This window comes from Macrotis lagotis, chromosome 1, assembly GCF_037893015.1.
Source record: "Macrotis lagotis isolate mMagLag1 chromosome 1, bilby.v1.9.chrom.fasta, whole genome shotgun sequence".
NCBI lineage: Eukaryota > Metazoa > Chordata > Mammalia > Peramelemorphia > Peramelidae > Macrotis > Macrotis lagotis.
In genome coordinates, this window is record NC_133658.1 from 458,808,393 (window position 1) to 458,831,791 (window position 23,399).

The window sequence follows — 23,399 nt, forward strand, 5'->3', positions numbered from 1 at the left end:
TCATAACCCAGTCCTCTCCTACCTTTTGTGATGAATAAAAAGGTATGAGAGACATAGTTTCTGGGCAATTTAATCATTTTATTAATAAGGTTAGCATGTTATTATTAAAAGAATGGTTATTTGGCTATTTCTCTTAGACCTCTTACACCAAAGAAAATCATGGTGTCAGACTCAGGGCTTATCTGGCTGTAGCACTTAAGGGCAGCCTTTCTGCTTAGTGACATGCATATCAACCTCTAGGTTTTTTTTTTAATGATTGTCATTATATGGAACAATAAAGGGATGAATAAAATTTATCTGCCAACATCTTTGCTGTTCAGCACCTAACTTTGGGATGAATAGTAGAAACAAATGATCTATGGTGAGTAAAAGTTCTGAATTCATAAGGGTGGTCGATTGCATTCTTGCTATTTGATGGTGGATGCAATCTGAACCATTAGAATAGTCAAATACAGATAAAATTGTCAGGCAATGATCCTGTTATATGCAAGAAAAGGTTGACACAAACACAAAGAGAGTACTCAGCCACAAAGAATTCAGTGTTTTCTTCTATGATGCAAAAATAATGGTAATAGTAATAATAATAATAATAATAATAATAATAATAATAATAATAATAATAATACAGTTTGGGGAACAGACAATAACAGGCTTTGCATGGGAGATAAAAATTGGAATCATTAAATTAGCTAGTGGCAGGGGCCAGGCAGAATTATGCAAAAAAAACTTGCAGTTGAAAGACATAATTGAGGCACTTTAATGAAGAAGATCTGCTGTAGGAAGGAGGTCACCTAGGGAACTGGGAATAAGGAGATTATCTTCTTTCCTCTTCTTCCATTACCTCTCTAGCTCAGGTTTTCATTTCCTCCCTGCTGGACCACTGTAATAATTTCTTCACTGATCTCTCTGACTTCATCTCTCACCTCTCCCATCTGTGGTATCAACTGTGAGCAGATGTTTCTGTGTGGGATGCAGAAGAGGTTTAGGAGCAGCTGGGAGATCCTAGGAGATGTCTGAGGTTTGTGTTATATCCAGGACTACATGACTAAGAAGTGGATCTTCTTGACTCTACCTATAGCCCTTTATCCACTGCTACTGCTTGCTGACATACAGCTGCCACATTAATACTGTCTACTTAAGAATCTTTGGTAGATCCCAGGTGCCCACCATATAAATGTTTCATCATAATATTCAGGATTCTACAGTCTGACTCCAATTTTCTCCCTTAACAAACTCTAAATTCTTGCCCTGTTGAATTACTTTCTACATTGCCACAGTAGCCCTCCCCTCCCCCATTTCCTATGAACCGTCTTCTGTATTGGTGATTTTATCTCCTTTTCCTTCAAGTTTTTTCTCTGAAAGTTCTCTCTCCATCCTCATAGAAGCTTACCTGTGATTACACTCTTTTACGTATCATCTTTATTTATATGCTCTTGGGCAAGGCAACTCATTCTTTTGGACTTATTTCCTCTTCCATAAAATGAAATAGTTGGTCTGGATTGACCACTAAATCCCCCTCAAGTTGTAGGGCTATGATCTTATGATCCTAAATTATTTGGAAATAGGTTTTATATCATTATTAAAACAATTAATATATGTAAACTGCTTTGCAAATCTTAAAGCACTGCATAAATGCTAGCTATTTTATCTCTACCACTCCAAGAATGAGGAGGAATCTCAGCACAGTTTGTTGTTCAATCATTTCAGTCATGTTCAACTTTTTATGTTCCCATTTAAGGTTTTCTTTACAGAGATACTGAAGTGGTTTGCCATTTCCTTTTCCAGTTCAATTTACAGATGAATAAACTGAGGCAAACAGGGTTAGGTTACTTGCCCAGGGCCACACAGCTATAAGTATATGAGGCATATTTGAATTCAAGTCTTCCTGGATCTAGGTCTGGCACTGTCCACTGTGTACCCTAGCTACCCTTCAACATATCAGAGGTCTCATTAAAGGATATTTAATTAATGAGTGGTTCTTGTCATGGTTCCATACCTAAATCATTTATGTGACTTTGGATAAGTTTTCCATCTCTAGAACCTTAGTTTTTCCTATCTTTAAATTTGGAGTTTTAATTCTAGCCCCATTTCCATTAAAGGGATATTGCATGGATTAAGAGGGAATGCAGTCCTAAAGTTTCTGAACTATCTTCTGTCCCATGTTTATTCCTAGGGATCAACTAGTCACTTAACAATTCCTTACCTTCACTTTCTCTCAGCTTCCCTTTGCTACTCCAAACAAATTCACTTCTCACAAAAATATACACAGTATAAAAGCAGTTTGCAACTTATTGCAAAATTGTGGAGCATCCCTAGTGTTCACCAGTCGGCTAGAGGCTGTTTGTGTAAGTCTAATTGGGGAGGCTTGGGGACCTACGATGAATTTCATGACTCCCTTCTCCTACTTACCATCTTTTTTGAGAGAAAAGCTTCATTATCTTTCATCTTTGCCATTTACACCCATTCCACAGAAATAGAGGAAAAAAGCTGAGTCTATTTGCTGTGATAGCTTTTTAAAAGTAGCTTTTGTAAGTTTTTAGCCTCATTGATCCTGAGGGCCAATTTCCATAGTACCTGATCTGTGGCTCATTCAGTCAGAATGGAAGTGGGAAGAAATCATTTGATATCTATTTCTTGTGAGGTAGTGTCTTTCAATGACTTTCCCATTTTCAATGACTTTTTCCCATTACATATATAATTTTTAAATATGAAAAGCCCCATGAGATGTCTGATGTGTAAATGAAAAGAAAAAAGAAAAAAAAAACCAGTTCTATAAAAAAAAGGAAAATTCTTCTTTGGGAAGTGATGCAACTGTAGAAAATGAGGAGCATGAGAGAAACTAGATGAGCCAGGCAGTAACATAATGATTTGTAAAATCTAGCTCCAGAAGAGACCTTGGTGGTTATCTGGTCTTACTCTCTTCATTTTATAGATAAGAAACCAAGAATCAAGGAGACTAAATGACTGATCCAAGATCAGATAGATGGTAAGCCTCAGAGATGGGATACAAATCCAGATTCTATGCCTTCATAGCCATTTTCCCATGCTGCCTCCTTAGGAAGGATTATGCAATGGATAGAAGCCTAAACTTGGAATCAAGAAGACCCAAAGTCCACCTAAGTGAACTAGTAAGTGATAATTATAAGCTGTTGTGATCCAAGACAAATCATGAAGCCTCATCTGTAAAATGGGTATAATGATAGTGCTTCTCACTAAAGCTTGTTGTTAAGATTAAGACACGAAACATGTAAATTCTTTTCCTATCAGGATAGGAGATATATTCCAAATTCTACCAAAACTCCTTAGATATTCACCCTTACCCTAATCACACAACTCTCACTGATTGATCTCTCCCTTCTATGGCCTCCTTCAGTATTTGTCCTCAGAACAATGAATTTATAGATTTAGTTTGAAGTGTTGGAAGGGGATTTAGAGGCTATCTAGTTCAATCCTTTCATTTTTAATAGATGAGGAAACTGAGTCCCGTAGTTGGCAAATAATTTGCATAGCCTCATAGAACTATTAAGCATCAGAACCAAAATTCAAATTCAGGTTCTCTGAGTCCAAATTAACTGGACCATATCAGATGGCACTTGATTATTCACTGCTTCATGAAGTTCCTTAATTGATTTTGTGTGTCAATTTTGTCTCCCTAGCTAACTAAATGTAAGCACACCATATTCATATGGGGTTAGGCACAGAGTGGAACTCAGTAATGACCTGGTTGCTTGATGATCAGAAAGGGTTAACATTTCTTTAGCAATGTCAGAATTACTAATGTAATTATATGAATTTAGTCATGGTAGAATGCATCAGAGCAGAAGATAAAATAACCTTAAGGAACTTAAGCACCTTAAGGATACTCTCAGCATTAAGATAATTTTACTCTGTTTCCTGTCATGGAGAAATCTTTCTAATTTCTGACCTAGGCAGCTGTGGCAGAGGGATGTGGGGTGGGAAAGGGTCTTGAATTTACAGAGAGACTTCATACCAAAGTTACAAGCAAAACAGGTCCTAGTTATTAGACTTAGTTTCCTCATTCACTAATGAGAAAACTGGACCAGATGATTTCTAAAATTCTACTTGCGTATGAATCCTATCTCTTTCCCTTCAGATGTCTTACTGTAGTAAGTATCTTTCTCTTTTTTTGGAGGGTAGGATGGAATCACAATTCATTATAAATTTTTCAGAGTCAGTAGGAATTTATCTCTTCTTTAGAAATTCAGAAGAGGTCATTGGAGGAAACCCCTTGAGTTATCACAGAGAATACAGTTTCAAATGGGCAAAAATTGAGAATTTGTCACTTAGCAATGAAAGGCTAGAATGGAAATTGAAAAGCTAAGGGCACCAATAAAAATGGACAGACAGCTCAGGATACAAAATTTCAGTTCATCTCTTTGGTTTCAAACACTTTAGGTTGAAATGCAATCAGACTTTCCATCCCATTACTTTCCCCAGTACTAACTTCCTATCCTCTCTCTGATAGAAGTGATAAGGATATAAAAGACTGATTTGGAGAAGAACTTATTATTATTGTCATTATTATTATTATTATTATTACTGAAATTTCTTGTTTTTCCTCTCATATGACACTCCAGCTCCCTTACTGGAAAACTCTCATTTCCTTTTCTCTTCCTCATAGTTTCCCTTCCTGCCTTTGAAACTCAACTAAACTGCCACATTCTGCAAGAAGTCTTTCCTAGTCCTTTGGATATTACTGCTTTCCTACTCCAATTTATCCTATCTATATCTGTATACAACTATTTGCATGCTCTCTCACTCATTATATTGTGAGCTTCTTGTGAACAGGAGATTTTTTTTTCTCTCTATCCATAGTGTATAGCACAGTGTCTGGCACATGGTAGGGCCAAATACAATGCTAGTTGACTGACTGAATTATTCATTCAATTCATTTTGTTCATCCTTATGTCCTTTTGTGCAGGCAGAATTGATTGAACATCAGTATTGATTATCATTCATTGTATCATATATATAACATCCAATAATATAAGATATAACAATAGTTAAGGATTTCCTTTTCATTATGTAGTATTAATTTTGATAGCTTTGCATGTTTTCAATAGATTATCAATTTTCCTAATCATCCATGGGGTAATTCAATTTGTATCAGAATTATTTGTTTATTACTTAGATTTTTTGCAAGGCAATGGGGTTAAGTGGCTCCCCCCAGTCCACACAATCTATTTGTTTATTACTTAAAGGAGAACTGTTAAACCTTGCTTTCAAAAGTTTTTATTGAAATAATAGTCAGTATATTTTGATTTGCCACTTTAGTGAGAGCTCTGGGATAGTTTGGCTTCATTTACTAAAGTATTTAATAAAACCACAGGTAGCTACATTAAAAAAACAAAACAAAACACGCCTGCAGGCTGCATTTTGGACAACCCTGACTTAAAACACAATTTAAATGCCATCAGGTAGTAGTAGTAGTAGTATTAGTAGTAGCAGTAACAATAGTAATAATATTTCTCCTGTAGCCTATAATAATTCCCAACAAATCATTCTTCCTCAAACAAAATTATACAATTATTTTAGTGGGTTTCCTTTTGTAGGTGTTCTATGACAAAGTTTAAAGATCTCAACTGATTAATGAGTATGGCTGGTCCCATAACTTGTGGAAATTAGAGTTCTCCATTTTTCAGCAGTTTGATGAACAAGATGGGGGAAGAACAGAACAGACTTGTCTCTTCAATGGAATTTGAATCTTCATAAAAGTCCTGATTCTTTGCTCCACATCTGATCCCACCCAAAACTAAAACCATTACTTTACCACTTTCTGACCATCTCCAGGCTAAAACCCATGCATTCCAGCTTCCACCTCTGACCAGTAGGCAGAGACCGTATGTAGGCTTTGGATGGGTGAAGCATTCAACAAATCTTATATAGACTCAGACCAACAAACCACTTCCTGGTCATTATCATGCCATGGACCCTTCTTCCCTACTGCCCACCCCATTGAACTCTGAAAAACAGTACCCACAACGAGCCAAATCTTAAAAATAACTTAAAAATAATTGATGTCAATCAATTGTTATATGACTCTACTTGCCATTCCCTCTGACTTTCCTGTCCAAAATACTCCTTATGGATCTTGCAATATGCGAGGCACTCTCCTGAAGTGCTTTACAATTATTATCTCATTTGATCCTCACCACAACCCTGGAAGGTAGGTATTATTGCTATTAGCATCCTGATTTTATAGATGAGGCAAATGAGGCAGAGATTAAATGACTTGCCCAGGAACACACAGATGTTAAGTATATAAAGTCTGATTTGAATTCAGGTCTTTCTAACTCCGGACCTCCTGACTTCTGACTCCTTTCATCCACTGAACCTTAGCACTGTTCATTTAAACTCCTAGATGGCAGGGAAGATCTTACTTATTTATTTGTATCCTCTGGGGCTTAGGAAAGTACCTGGAACATAATAATAAAATGTTTTCTGGTTTATTCAACACTATGCTAGGTATTTATTCAGAGGGAGACAGGAAGGGATTCAAATCCTGCTGTTATAGAGTTAATAATCTAATTGGGGATTCAAAGCTCACTCACAGGAAACATTTATATAAGAACAACACAAGAAAATGACAATGTATAATCACAAGGGAATGAAATACAGAAGGTAGGTTTTTGGGCATTAGTGGATGCCTAGGACAACTTTCCTCATAGTACTTCATCTCACTATGGACATGGCCACCAGCTCTGCCTATGGGCAAATCAGGGAACAGAATACTTTTGGAAGCATGACTTCCTCTTCTTGGCCTCTGGAAGAGACCACTTGGGATGCCTTCTGAAGTCATTGCCAAAGGAAAACTAAAGCTGTTTTGGAAATTTCAATGTGTTTCCTATTCTGATTTTCACACTGAATCATAAGGGTTTTTATTTCTACTATACATTAAAAAAAGCATGGATATCTTCTCTCTCTCTCTCTCTCTCTCTCTCTCTCTCTCTCTCTCTCTCTCTCTTTCTCTCTCTCTCTCTCTCTTCTCTGTCTCTGTTTCTGTCTCCCTTTTCAATCTTTTTCTTTCTTATTATCTCTCTATGTCTCTTTCTCAGTACCTTTGTCTCTCACTTCTTCCTTCCTTCCTTCCTTCCTTCCTTCCTTCCTTCCTTCCTTCCTTCCTTCCTTCCTTCCTTCTTCTTCTTCTTCTTCTTCTTCTTCTTCTTCTTCTTCTTCTTCTTCTTCTCTCTCTCTCTCTCTCTCTCTCTCTCTCTCTCTCTCTCTCTCTTCCCTCCTTTCCTCTCATATTTCAACTGGAGTTCAAAGAGAAAGACCTTGGGCACTGATGAGGCAAAATTTAAACAGAGACTAAGCAAGATCACACAGCCACTTGACTTCCCTTAATAACAGGTTAGAAAGTTGTCATCTAGGAATTTATCTGAACCATTCCCAAGTCTATTTATATATTAAGCCAGTGTCACCTTATGGGAATTGTGTGCTATAAGTTTTCTTTGGGCTAGGCAAAATAAGGCTACCTTTCCTTCTTCCTGTTTCCATCATGCTACAAGATGAAGGGAACCCTATTTTTAGCACCTGATATTGGGAGAAAACACCTATGCCCTTCCTTCAATATTTATATAAACTTCTTCACTCTTTCTCTAAACTTTTACTGTCAAAAAAACCAAAGATTCTGAAAGTAATTATTAGGATAATTGTTCAATATCACAACCCAACAATACTGATTTTCAATGGAGTTCATGGGAGAAAGGAAGGAGTCTAGGTGATTACTCTCTTAACTGAATTCACTCTCTCTTCCAGCAATTCCGATATTCCTCACATACAGTGAACAGCTAAAGGAAAAATTTTTCTTGTTTCTTTTGTATTCTTTTTTTTCAAGATGACAGCCACAGTCTGGATGTGTGACAAGTCCCCTCAGGCTTCTGAACTAACAAAAGTGGGAAGATTATGAGCTTTTGATGAATAGTTCTCTCACAGAACACATAAATAGTAGGGAACAACAAATCCTCTCCTTTCCCTTCCACCTCAGGGCTTGCTATGTAAAGTAAGACCATGATATTCTCCAGAAACAAGGAGATGCAGAAAATCATAGATTTAGGATTGGAGAAGACTTAAAAGGTCATCAAATCCACATGTGCTTAAAAGCAGGGAACACTTCTTCAAAATCCCTGCAAAGGACTCCTAAGATAGAAACTCATTCTATTTTGGAAAGCTCTAAATGTAAATTATGTTTTATCAAACTGAACTGAAATTTGATTCTCTGCAGCTTACACCCATTCCTTCTCATTCTGCCTTCTTGTGTTAAAATAGATCAATTGTAACTCATCTTCCACATCTTCCAATCCTTGAAAATGATGATCATAGCAGTTCTTTTCATAGATGCAAAAACTAGAACCTAAGGGAATGCCAAATGAGAAAGAATCAAATAAGTTATATATTACTGCAATGCATTCAGAGAAAACTGAGAAGTCTATTATGAACTGATGCAGAATGAAGTGGACAAAACCAGAATTATGACTTATAATGATAAAATTGATAACATTACAAAGAAAACCAACTTCGAAAGGCTATCAATGACATTACAAAGAGTGACTCGAAGGACTGCATATAAAGTATGTACCTCCTGACAGGGAGGGAATGAAATACTTTTTGAACATGGCCAAGGAAGAAATTTGCTTTTCTCAACAATGAATATATGTTTTTTAAGATTTTATTTGAGTTTTACAACTTTTCTCCCAATCTTACTTCCCTCCCCCCCACAGAAAGCAATCTGTCAGTATTTTGTTTTCATGTTGTACATTGATCCAAACTGAGTGTGATGAGAGAGAAATAACATCCTTAAGGAAGAAACAAAAAGAATAAGAGATAACAAGATCAGGCAATAAGATATCTGTTTTTTCTAAATTAAAGGGAATAGTCCTTGAACTTTGTTCAAACTTCAAGGCTCTTACAATCCAAAATTGTCCCTTCAACTATGAATATTTTTTTTACAAAGGTTTTCTTTTTCCATTTTAAAGAAATGTTTTATGATTGAGGAGAGAGAGAGTGGGATGGAGAAAAATCAAATGCATATTAATTTAAAAAAATTTTTATGTGAAGAAAAAAATTATAATGCCCCACCGAAAGCATTATAATTTGACAGGGTAAATGTTCTTGTTCCTTCAATGAATTCTCAGTTATCCTGGTTTAATCTCATCTCTATAATGGCTGTCTTTTTGGTAAACATTTTTATTGTTGGTGACTTTCTGATATGATACATTGACCTGGTGATATTCCAGATATATTCTAATAAAGGCACAGTACAAATTCATTTAAATTGTTTTAGGAAGATTCTAAAGATCATCTGGCAGGAGAAAATGCCCGACATGGAGGTCCTTTCTAGAGTTAAAATGCATAGCATTGTGACATTACTACAGAGAGTGCAGTACAATGGCCTGGACATGTTAGAATGCTAGAAGTATGCTTACCAAAAAGACTATTTATGGAGAACTCACAAAGGGCAAGCACTCACAAGGGGGTTGGTCAGAAAAAGCAATACTGAGACACCCTGAAGGTCTCTCTTGAGAACTTTAGATTGAAGCAATTAGCAGTCACAGTGGATAGAGCATTCGGACCTGGATTCAGGAAGACCTGAGTCCAAATCAGGCCTCAGACACTTAATAATTACCTAGCTGTGTGAACTTGGGCAAGTCACTTAATCCCATTGTCTTGCAAAAACAAACAAACTAAAAGAACTTTAGAATTGGCTCTACAGCATGGGAGACATTGATACAAAACCACCTATCACGGTGTGCCCTTATTACTGAGGAGGCTGTTTTCCATGAGGAAGGCAGAATGCAAGTAGCTCAAAGGAAATGTGGCATCCATATGTTTAGAGTACTCACCCCAGGTGTTCACATGGACCATTTGTGCCCAACCTGTGGTAGAACATTCTGAGCTCATATTAGTCTGATCAGCCATAGTAGGACACACAGTAATTTGTCTCAAACATAGTAATATCATTTTGGTCTTCTTTGATAATGATGGACAAGAACCAACCAAACAACAAGCAAATTTCTTCATTTCTCTTGTTCTGGACACAATGCTTCCATTAAGGCATACTAAGATTGCATAAGCTTATCAATTTCGTTATCAAAATTTTAACTTATATTGAACTTGTAGACCACTTGAACCTCAAGATCTTTTTCCCCACAGAAACTATTGTTAGGTACAAATGTACAATTGATTTTTTTTTAACTTAAGATGTGAACTTAGAAGCAATACAGGCATTGGCATATATTCCTTGTTTAGATGAAGATAATTAGATAATTAGATATGTACTTGTCAAATATTGACCTGAGATTTTCCTAAGAGGTTTCCAGGAAGAAAAATAATTCATTTGAGTTCTCTAGCCTAAGGTAATCTAAGTTTGTCATAAACTCTTAGCAATGAAGTGTTTGGTCCAGACAGCCTTAAATAAGTGACTGATTAATTCTAATTTATTTTAGAAAGAAAATGAGATCAATGATTATAATTGGGTCATTTGTCAGGGAGGGGAGATAAAGATGTCGTCAGTATAAGAGTAGGGATCAAGGAATTCTTGTAGAAATTATACTTCCTGCCTTGCAGGAGTTTATGGCATAGCACCCCTGTGACCTGGAAAATATGTTTTTACCCTTCCTTCATACCAGAAAAGATCTGAATTATTATGGTATTAAGAGCAAATATGTTGATATTATACACTAATATATATATATATATATATATATATATATATATATATATATATATATTACACATTTCTGAGTTTCTAAACTTTTCCCTTGTTATCTGCTGACCTTTGCATATTGTCTGTGGCTTCTGAAAAACTCCCCGCAAATTTGTGCTGATCTGTAATATATCAAAACAATGATGGGGGAAAGTCACAATATGGAAAGGGTAACTGTAAAGTTATGAATTTGAACAGAAGTTCAGTCTTGGAGTGGAAGATAGGGGTCAAGGGGAGAGGCAACATTATACTTAGGATCATGGAAATGGGGTGAGGAAGGTGAAATATATATGATACAGAAGCCAGGATCAGGATCAGGACCACAGATGAGACACAGGGATGAAAATACAGTGTATTCTAGAAGAATGAATACTACATTTTGAGTCAGAGGAATTGAGTGTAAACTTCACTATTTACTAATTAGTTCACCTTGGAAAAATCACTTTCCATTATGTTTTCCCTTCCAAAGTGAGGTTGTTAGATTTGATAGAGGTTTTTTGCTTTTTAGGAGTCATGAACACTACTTGCAGTCTGGGAAGCCTAAGGATCCTTTTTCATATTAGTATTTTAAATACACAAAACAAAATGCATATAATTACAAGAGAAGTCAATTTTATTGAAAAACAATTATCAAAATATTTAAAGAATGTTTTATGGAGAGCAGAGTAAGTGCAGTGAAACATTTTTGCCTAGCTCTCTTAATAGATCTCTTCCAGAAAAACCTCGAAAATTCTCCAGACCAAATTATGAATGGGAAAGCAAAGAAAAAGTCATAGTGAATCATTTTTCCAGCTTAAAGAAGCTTAAAAAGATGAACAGAAAGATCTGTAAACACTGTAGTTAGGGCTAACCAGACTAACCAGGACTGAAAACATTCCAGAATCCATAATTGGAGAAAGAACCTTTATAGAGCACTAAGGTAGGAAGAATGAAAGCAAAAAGAGATCTCAAGAGATCCCTGAATTAGTATTCAGAACAGGAGGAAGTGTCATTTAACAGCTGTCATCTGTTATTCAGATCTGAGTCACAGATCCAAAAATGGAGAAAAGTAGTTATGACCAAGCATAGGATACTAGTTGAGCATAAATTCCAGAAACTTTGCTTTGCAGCTCTGAATTGAGGAGCAGAACGACAAGTGAGGCCTTATCTTGAGGTCAGCATAGAAGCCTGTAGTGGAAAATCAAGAATGGAGATCTCAAATGAAGAGAAGACAGCAGATTAATAACTCTGAATCTGCACAACCTTCCAGAGGCTAGAAGTGACTGAATCAACAATAGTCTTCTGAAACCCTACTACACATAAACTAACAGACTTAAACATGGGTCACGATCTTGCAGAACTCAGACCAGAAGGGCAGTAAACAGCTCTCTCACTGGATCATTCCACTATGCAAAAGACCAAAAACTTGCAGCTCTGTAGAATGAGCTATGAAAAATAGCAGAAGCCTGGAAGAGAACAGAACCCAAAGCACTATCATAGTGTCCAAAAATTAGGAAGCAGCCTAGAAGAATGAGCAAACAATAAAGATCCTAATTACAAAGGCCTACAATGGTGACAGGGAAGCTGAAGACACAAACATAGAAGAAAACACAATCAAAAACTCAAAAAAATTCAGATCAAATATAAACTAAATAACTCCTAGAAGAAATAAATCAGGAGCTAAAGAAAGAGATTGAATACCACCCCCAACTTAAAAAAGTCAATTAAGAGCTATAGAGGGGAAAAATGGAAAAATAAATGGATTATCTATGAATGATATAAAAAGAGACTACAAAATCTGACTGAAGAATATAGTCCATTGAAAATTACAATTGTCCAAATGGTAGCTAAGGATCCTATCAAATATCAAGAAATAATGATTTAAAAAAGTTAAAAGATTGAAAAAATAGAAGAAAATATGAAATATCTCATAGGAAAAACAATAGACAAGGAAAATAAATTGAGGAGAGATAATTTAAAAATTGATAGTCTACATAAAAGTTATGAACAAAAATATCCCAGATATCATCTTTCAAGGAATTATAAAGAAAAAGTGTATGGATTGTTAGAAACAGAGGTCAAAGTAGAAATTGATGTAATTAATGTAATACCAAAGCAAAAACTCCAAGGATTATTGTAGCTTAAATTAAGAGCTCCCAGGTGAGGCAAAAATACTACAAGTAGCCAGAAAGAAACAGTTCAAATATTGTGGGGCCACAGTCATGATCAAACAAGATTTAGCACCCGCCATTATTTAGGAAAGAAGGACTTGTAATATGATATTCAGAAGACAAAGGATCTAGAATTATGACCAAGAATTACCCAGCAAAAGTTAGTTTATACTAGTGGAAAAATGAACATCTATTGCTAGGAGGAACAAATAGACTTTAATAGAAGACTTTCAGGCATTCCTGAATAGAAAACTGGACATTCAAATAAGAATTCAAGAGAAATATAAAAAGGTAAACATGAGTGAGAAATCATAAGGGACTAAACAAGATTAAACTGTCAACAATCATAATCTTAAATATGTAGGGAATATAAAAATAAGAGTCATTCCCCATTTGATAAATGGTCAAAGGCTAGGAAAGACAGTTTTTAGGTGAAGAAATTAAAGCTATTTAACTCATATAAAAATAATACTATAATTCACTACTGATTACAGAAAGGCACCATCTTAAATCTATCAGAATTGCCAAATGCTGGAGTGAATGAGGGGAAAATAGGTATATTAAGGAATTTTTGGTGGAGTGCTGAACTAGTCTAGCTATCCTGGAAACAATCTGGAACTATGCCCAAAGGGCCATAAAGCTGTGCCATTGATCTAGCAATATTACTGCTATATGTATCTCAAAGAGATCAAAGAAAATGGGCAGAAGTTATGTTTACAAAACCATATGTATCAGTTCTTTTTTTTTTGTGCTGACAAAGAATTGGGGACATGCCTGAATAAGTTGTGACATATGATTGTGTGGGAGTACTATTGTACTATAAGAAATTAGAAGGGGGTGGTTTCAGAAAAATATGACAAGACATATGAACTGATGCAGAGTGAAGTCAGAAGAACCAGAAGTTCATCATTAAGAGTCACAGCAATTTTGTAATAATGATCAATTGTGAAGGACTTGGATCCTCTGATATTACAATGATCCAAGATAATTCTAAAAGACTCATGATGAAAAAATGCTATCCACCTCCATCTGTGATGAACTATGAATGAAAATTTTAGTATAATTTTCTTGATTAATTCTTTTGATTTTTTGTGATATGGATAATAATGAAATATATTTTGCATGATTTCATATATACAATTGATATATTGCTTGCTTTCTCAGTAGGTGGAACAAGAATGGGAGGGAGAAAATATGGAACTAAACATTTAAAAGGAAATAAATGTTTAAAATAAGTAATGGATATTTTTTAAAAGGAAGTGTTTATATGCTGTAGATGGAGAACTGTAGGACGGGATGGGGGGAAAATCTCATTCTCATCTGAACTAGTTAAAGAAGGGAAAAATACACACATACATAATAAGGGACAGAAATGTATTCTTCCCAATGAGAAAAGAGGAGAAAAAAGAAAATAGAGGGAGAATAAGAAGTAGAGTAAGTTGAGGCAGGGGTCAGAAGCAAAGTAGACTCTTTAAAAGGGGGACTGGGTAGAGAAGACCTCTTGGTCTTTACTCTAAAGAGATCAAGGAAAGAGCAAAAGGAGTTTACATTCTAACAGAGTGAAAAGGCCATTTCCTTGGCTTGCTCCTTACAATGTCATGAGACCTTGACAGAGCTCAGCTATTTAAAGTAGGAAAATTGAAATGATATGAAGAAGTTACATGTAGATATATATTCAGCAAGCCTAGTTTCTAGTTTCTTATGAAGCCTTTGTGTATTTCTGGCTATTTAGCTGTTTTCCTCCTATTTCCCAGTGAAACAAATCTCTCCTACAATATATTAAACAGTTGACAGCTACTTTTGAGTACCTATAAATTGAATTTGGCTCTGTCCAGTTCTAGGAGTTGCAGTTAGGAACAAACATAAATCTAACTCATGTAGGTAGCATTTAAAATGGCAAATTTCTGAGTCAGGGTTTAAACAAAATCATAAATAAAATCTGGAATGTAATAAAAGTGATTATAAGCACCCATGGAATTCCACATTAAGAACAATCAGTAATGTTTCACTACTGGAAGATTGACAGGGTTGTTTGTGTTTGAGGTTATAAAAAAAGAAGAAGCAAGAATCCATCTTTACTTGGACTCAGAATGGCCTAAGAAAGAATAACATTTATATATTAAGGAGGGATAGACTGGTTTAATCACTATCAGAAACAATATGGAAAGTCCTTGGTTCTGGATGTTTAGAGAGATCAATTTATGTCCTGAGCTGGGCACCAAGTAAAGATCTCAAATATTTATTAGGAGTACATTTTCTGGGCAAGGGGATACTCAGATATGTTTGGCTGAGGTGGTAGATTCTTTAGGCTTAGGAGTCCTGACTTAAACTTAATGCTTAGGTGTTTTTCACTAAATACAACACCAGTATGAGCCTCCAATAGTGGAGTACCAACAAAGGGGGCTTAAAAGAAGCAAACTAGCCCAGGTTGGAAACAGAGGAAGGCAAAACTCTTCTTATCGGTAGTGGGATGAGACTGATATGAGGTCACTGCATGTCCAAACCTTGAGCAAGATGGTCTAAGAGAGAAGGGGTGGGTAAAGAGGGAGGAAGGGAGAGAGAGAGATAGACAGACAGGCAAAGAGACATACACATGCACATACAGAGACAGATACACAGAATGACACCTACAAACATACACAGATACAGAGAGACATATGCACACACCAAACACAAACACACAGAGACACAGACAGAGAAACAGACTCAGAGACACATGAAGAGAGAGACATATGCACACACACACATACAGAGAGAGAGACAGACAGACAGACAGACAGATGGAGACAGAGAGAGAAAGAGAGAGAGAGAGACAGGGAGACAGAGAGACAGAGAGACAGAGAGAGAAAGAGACAGAGCACATTAATGCCCCTTTTTTCCCCTTTGGAGAAATAGGAGACTATGGGTATGAAATGTTGTACATAATGTTGGACACTGTAACTATGTCTGTTAATTTTGCTTAACTGCTTTTCTTTATTACAAGGGAAGTTCATAGCGAAGGTAGACTATATCCAGAAAGGAACATAAAGTAAAACCAAAAGTAATCAATGACAAAATTTGAAACTCAACCAATAAGCACAAAGATATTCATACCTTCCCCTTTTATTGATGAGGAAACTGAGGCCCAGAAAGGAAAAATGATTTGGAGAATTTAGTAAAAGGACATAAATCGTTATGAGTAGAATTCATTGCATAAAAATTAGATAATAAAAATTGCATAGGAACTTTCAATTATATAGTTAACTTCTCATTTCCCTCCCCTCCCATCCACTGCCACACACAAAATTATAAAATGACTTGATTTTAGTTTTATTTCCTTCAAACATTTGACTGTGGACCTTATAGTATTATAGCAGAATTACTGACAGTTGGGGCTAGAACTTAGGCATCCTGACTCCAAGTCATATTGTCTTTTTATTAGAATGCAGCTTCAGGTTATAATCTTGTTGGGCACTGTGATTTGCCTCTCCCAAAGATTAGTGCTCTGATGATCTAGTTCTAGCCTGGAGCTTTGAGTTTTAGGTAGGATCTCTGTTATCACCTCAAGCTTTGGAAAAAGAATTGCAAAGAATTATAGTGCCTTCCCAATTGTAGGGTCCTATTACATATTTCCTCACTGGACAGACAAAGGCTGGTGTAAATCCTGCCCTAGGCACTTATTAGCTTTGTAACCTGGAATAAATAAATCACTTTATTTCTAGGAAACTCAGTTTCTTCCCCTATATAATGGGGATAATAGTAGGATTGTGAGATAATACATATAAAATATTTTGTACACTTTGAAGTGCTATATAAATGTGATCTATCGGGGCAGCTAGGTGGCATAGTGGATAAAGCGCCGGCCCTGGAGTCAGGAGTACCTGGGTTCAAATCTGGTCTCAGACACTTAATAATTACCTAGCTGTGTGGCCTTGGGCAAGCCACTTAACCTCGTTTGCCTTGAAAAAAAATAAATGTGATCTATCATTTTTTTTTATTTTCCCTCGATCTAGATTTTCCACTCAAGCTCTTCTCTACCCTCAAAGAAGGCTCTTTTATCTACTCTGATCACCTCTCCAGTTACCTTTCTTATTAGACCTTCATTTACACACACACAAAAGGACTATAGTTTTATACTTGCTTTTACATCTTGAATTTTCAAGCTGCTGTTTCACTCCCTTGAGTCCTATCTGATCTCTTTCTATTCACCTGGACTGCAATGCTCCCCAAAGAGCACCTTTTTGCTTCTCTTCTCTTCCTATTGAAGGTACTGAACAAAACTGGGTATATATTAACTTGTTATCAGTAAGCAGAAGTGTCTGGGTTTATAGAACCCCACAAATCTCTGTCAAACATGTTCTAGGTTTGATTCCAACTTGGCCCTAGAATCTCTTAGATATGCTTCTCTCGAGAATGTGGCAAATAGCCCCATGAGCTTCCTAGTGACTGACTTTTCCCACCCCCATTTTCTTCCTCTATCTGATAAGGACAGAAACCCTTGCCAACTTCTTTTTATACCTGTATCATGGCATTCTTCTCCCAGGCCAAATTCTTCAAAGAAAGCTCCCAATGCTATCCTTTTTTTTAACCTGCCAAAATATGCCTGGAAATCATTCTGCCACCCAACTAATGCATCTTAGTTTATCCACATAAAACTTCACTCTGGTAGCAGAGCCTTTGGTGAGCTTCATAATAGGACATAGATCATTAGAAATGGGATTCAGGTTTTACAAAATATTTTAGGAGGCAGATAAACTAGATCATGAAAAGTGCATAGGGACCATCAATTATGCAGTAGCTGAAAGAATTATTATAAAGTGATCTGGTCTCAGTTTTTAGCCCCTAAAACATTTATCAGTGGCTATTAAAATAAAAAATATCCCTTGTTCACAACCTCAAGGAAAAATGAAAGCCAAGGATGCAGCCATCACCAAACACAGGCCAAGGGCAGAAAAGGCAAATTTTGTAGATATTTTGAGGAGGAGAATCTTTCAGATTACAAGAACTGGAACTTTAGCTCAAAACCCTTTCAATATGGTCCCATCCTCAGTTATAATCAGGATCAAGGCACTATTGAGGGTAACTGTCCATTCAAATTCATAGTTCTAGTTACTTACTGATATATTGTCTTATAAGCATGCCAAGACAGAAGATGGACAAATTAAAACAAAAATATTTAGTGAGACATAATGGCAAGTAATAATTTTGGATTTCCAATAAATAGTCTATTCCCAAGTGGTTGCTATCCCCTATATGTCTTCCAGGAGTACTAAGGATGTCTCCCACCTAAGGACACATACACCAACACATATAGATAGGTAGATAGACAGATAGATAGACAGACAGACAGATTTCATTTACTGACACAAACTAGAAAATAGACTGGGAGTGAAGCAAAGTTGGTGGAATACCCTTTGATCCAGTAATACCACTACTAGCTCTAGACTCAAAAAAGATCAAAGCAAAAAGAAAAGGACATATATATATATATATATATATATATATATATATGTATATATATATACACACAAAACTTATTACAGTGGTTCTTTTTGAGATATCAAAGAATTGGAAATTGAGGGGATACTAATTGATAGAAGAATGAATAAAGAAGCAATGATTGTGATGGAGTATTATTATTCTATAGCAAATGACAAAGGAGGTTGTTTATGGAAAAAATAAAATAAAAAGCAGGACAACACTTTTGTGTTTACTGAATTCACTGAATGCAGAGTGAAGTGAGAAGAACCAGCACAACATTGTACAGTTTGATGTAATGATGATCACCTGTGAAAGTCCTAGTTACTCTGATCAATATAATAAATTCTGAGTGCAAATTTCAGTAAAATCACATTTTTTTGCTTTTTTGTGATAATAGTTAATATGGAAATATGTTTTGCATGATTTCACATGTTTAATTGATAGAATATTTTTTTGCTTTCTCAGTGGGTGGAGTAAGGTAAGGTTGGCAGGGAGAGAATCTGGAACTCAAAATTTAAAAAAAGAAAAGAATGATAAAAATAAATAAAATTTTTAAACAGAAAAAGCTAGGAATATTATAGGGATTTTTTAACTTTTCCAAAAACATTTCATGGTATCCTAAACTCTTTTTGAGCAGCAAGTTGTATCATGCCAACCTCTCTTACCACTATGGTCACTATTACAGTGTTGCATTTTATCTATAGACATAGTTGAAATGTTTCCATATCCTTCTTGACTCTTGTATGCCAACCTTATGCCACCATGCCTTATATATCATCACCACCCAGACTTTAAACTGTTTGCTCTATAATTGAGAACTGTAGAACTACAGAGATTTCTGGGAAATATAAGTCAGTGATTTTGACTTAGTGAGTGAGCTTTCTGTAAACCTTAAGCATCATATGATCATAATATCTGTACATAGACAGCCTTTAATTCAAGTGGGTTTGTGGAAAGAGTACTGAATTTGGAATCAATCTGGATTTGAACCTCATTGTTACTTCAATAAACTACAACTATATATTAAGAGCTTACCATATTCAAAACATGGTGCCAATTCCCTCTCCCCTCCCTCCCTCTCCCTCTCCCTCTCCCTCTCCCTCTCCCTCTCCCTCTCCCTCTCCCTCTCCCTCTCCCTCTCCCTCTCCCTCTCCCTCTCCCTCCTCCCTCTCCCTCTCCCTCTCCCTCTCCCTCTCCCTCTCCCTCTCCCTCTCCCTCACCTTCTCCCAGAAACTGCTTCCAATCCCTTTAATACTTCAGCATTTTCCTCTATTGATTATTTCCAATTTACCTTCTTCTATATCTTTACTGTACTTAGTTGTTTGTATGCTCTATTTTTCATTGATCTGTGAGATCCTTGCTCTTTATATTTTCAGTGCTTAGCACAGAGTCTGGGATATTATAAACTCTCAAACAATGCTTGTTAACTGACTAGGTGGCTACTGATTGGTATTTTATATTTCACCTCAGTTCTGCACTATCTTTCCCAAAGTCAATGTCTCCTTGAAAGCTAGGCCAAGAGACTTTTCCTCTAGTCAGTGTTTGACTTCCTTTACCACTTAGCATTTCTACTCATTGTGGGTAAACCAGGAATTTTTGGACCTCTTGAATTCACAAAGTTTCTTCTAAGTCTGAAGGCATCCTTGAGTAATATTTGATTGCCTGCTCAGGATAGGAAACAAAAGTGGAAAAGGCAGCTGGGGCCCAGGTGCCAGCTTACCTGATGGAGGTTATATCCATAGGCGAGTGGTGATGGAATGGGGAAAGAGTTCAGCCCATACCTACACCTCTGTCAGGAGGAGCTACACTCTTTACCATACAGGAAATTTGAAGTAAAAGAGGGTCATACCTATTGTTTCTTTTATTTTATGCAGCTCTCTTCCCCTCTGCTATTATCATGAGGCAGGGGGATTGAGGGAATACTTAGTTGCCATGTCATACTAAGAACTCAAGTCTTATCAATGTTAGGGCACCACATGGCTGAAAGCAATTCAACATCTTCCACATGAGACCAAATACTGAATTACACATGTAAACAGCCAGAAGCAAGCAGGTAAGCACCCTCTCTGTTTAACTCACAAGAGCAAATTGAACAATCACAGATATAAATTTCCTTTGAGAGCCCATTGCAAAGTGCAACTAAATTTCATGTTGTTGTTGTTGTTTTCCAACAAGTCCTCAAACTCAGGACTCCAACTATGACACCTTTGAGAGTTCCAACCCTCAGCTCTAATGGGATGAGATTTTTTTTTCCTTTCATCAAAACTAGTGAGCTGTTTCTATCTTGATCTGGCAGGAGAGGAAGTCAAGTTACATTATGCAGCTTTTACTTAATTCTTTTTTTATTGATGGGGTTTGATGTTGCTGTGCTACTGTATTGGTGACAAAGAAAACAATTTTTCTCTTTCAGAAATTGCCTTGGTAACCTATCCTTATTCAGTGGCTTTGCTGAATTTTGAAAGCTTTCATTAGTCTTCAAGGAAAGACTCAGAACTAGTCTACTGAGAGAACAGAGAATCATGGGAGTTAGACATTGAAGGGACCTTGGAGATGCTCCAGTTCAACTTCATCATTCTACAAATGAAGAACTGCCTCAAGGAAGGGGGAAATGTGTAAGGTCACATAGATGTTAAATTGAAGAGCTGGGATTTGAAGCTAGATACTTTGGCTTCCAGTCCAATTCTCTTTCCTATATTCCATAGCTGCACTTCCAAGCTCCAGTGCTGATGCATTGCTCTGGTTAGGAAATTTTCCTGAAATGTTTTGGATATCAAGACTTCCTTATGAAGAAAAGCAAAATCACTGAAGAGAAATTAGTGAAATGTTTCCTAGAGAAATGGCTTCCAATAGCATCAGATTGACCCCTTCTCAGCCTTAGACTCCTCCCATACCACTCTCTAGTCTTTTGTTGGAGGGGGTTTCCTTTTAGTGATTTCTTCTATGGATGTTCAGACATGAGATTTGATCTCCAAAGTTATTTCAAGCTGTGGGTTTGTTGATGTCAAGGTAGTTTGATCAGATATCAATCAATCAATTAATATTTATTAAGCATTTACTTTGTGCCATGATAATTGTTGGGGATACAAAACAATCCCTGCCTTCAAGCCACAATCTAATTTGGCAAGGGCACATATCTCCAATCATAGTTTGTAATGTTTGCTCTACAGCAAGGGTATGGAATCTTTTTTCTGCCAAGGGTCATTTGAATATTTATAATATCATTCACCTGCTATAGTTTGTCAAACATTTAACTAATTCACCCCTAAAATGCTCCTAGATTTAATAAATATTGACTCCCATCTTGCAGTTTCTAGGGCAGTGCCAGACCATGGGCCTTGTACAGCACATGGGTCAGAAGTTCCCAACCCTTGTTCTATAGCTTCTGAATGGAAGAGCTAATTCCTGAATGTTTATTTATTTGATACATTCTTGCTGTATAGTTTAGCGGAAATACTATCAGAAAACCAGGGATTTAAGTAATATTTCTATGTTTAATATCTGTTTTGAAATCTTCATAAAAATCTCTCTCTTCATCAGTTCAATTCAATTCAAATGGCATATTATACATCTGTATTTATCTATAAACATTTATGCATACATATGCATATCTATGTATATATTTATACTATACTCATTGCTGAGGGAGATAAAAATAAAAATGATAGGTCACTTCCATAATATAAAGCATATTGTCATAATACTTTACAATTTACAAAAAGCTCAATTCAAAAGAAAAATTCCATACAGGAATATAACTGTCACTTTACAAAAGAAAAAATTGAATCGACAAAAGTCATCATAGTAAAGAGAATGTTGCACTTGATATCAGGAAGACCTGGATTCAAATTTTTCCTCAGGAACTTAGTTACTTTTTGACACTGGGAAAGTCATTTGATCTTTCTGAACTTGTTTCCTTATCTAAAAGATGAGCTTAATAATAGTATCAAGATCTATTGAGTTTTTATGAGGATCAAATAGGATGAATTATATAAAGTACTTTATAAATGACCTATGATTAAGTGACTTGACCGATAGTCTCATGACAAGTAAATGAATTCAGACTTGAATTCTTAGTAATTTTAAGTTTAGTCATCTTCCTCATTGTACTATAATGTTATCATGATGATGATCAGCATCATCTGCCACCATCACCATCAGATATTATATCTTTAGGTTTTTCTAGGTCCTGTTACAGCTAGGTGAAAGATTGTATTGTCAGTATGAAAAGTCCAGCTTTAGATTTAACACAAATGGCTCTCCTGGATCACAAATTCAACAAATATTTGAACTTTTTTCCTTTAAATTTTATCTTAAAAATTAAAAACTTACTAACAAATAAAATAAAAACAAGAAAGAAGATTGTTTTCATATGAAACTGAACTTGTTAATATAGATTTTGACTTAGCTGTACAGTAAATATGTTACCTTTTGAACATTTTGTTTTCTTTTGTGTATAGTTTTTGATTGTAGATGCTCTTTCTTTTTTTTATCTTTATCATTTTCTATTAACTCACTCCTCCTTTTAAATTTTAGAGTTATTTTGGACTCTTAATTCCTTTGTTACTCCTACAACCCTTTGAATCTACATATCTGACACACCATACTGGGACCTCCTCAATGACAGAAATAGTAACTTCTTTTTCTCACTTCCCTCGTAACAAGAACAGTTAAAGCAAAACACATCCATAGATTCATCACATCTGAAAATGCATGCTCATCCACCCTTGTAGTTTATTACATCTGTGCCAAGAGGTGGAATGCACATCTTTTGAAGTCTAAATAAGGGTTCTTTGATCTTTCAAAGAAAACAATTTACACAATTACCACAAAAAATGGTTTTACTCATTCACTCTGCATCAATTCATACACAAGTTTTCTCAGGTTTCTCTGAATTCTTCAAGTTCATAATTTTTTTCTATCTATATATCACAATTATACTTCTATTCCCCAAGAAATGGGCACTAATTTTTCAACCAACATTTACTTAAGTATTTCTATGTGCAAGATACTGAGCTAGGCACTCAGAACACAAAGATATAAACGAAATAATCCTTGTTCTCAAG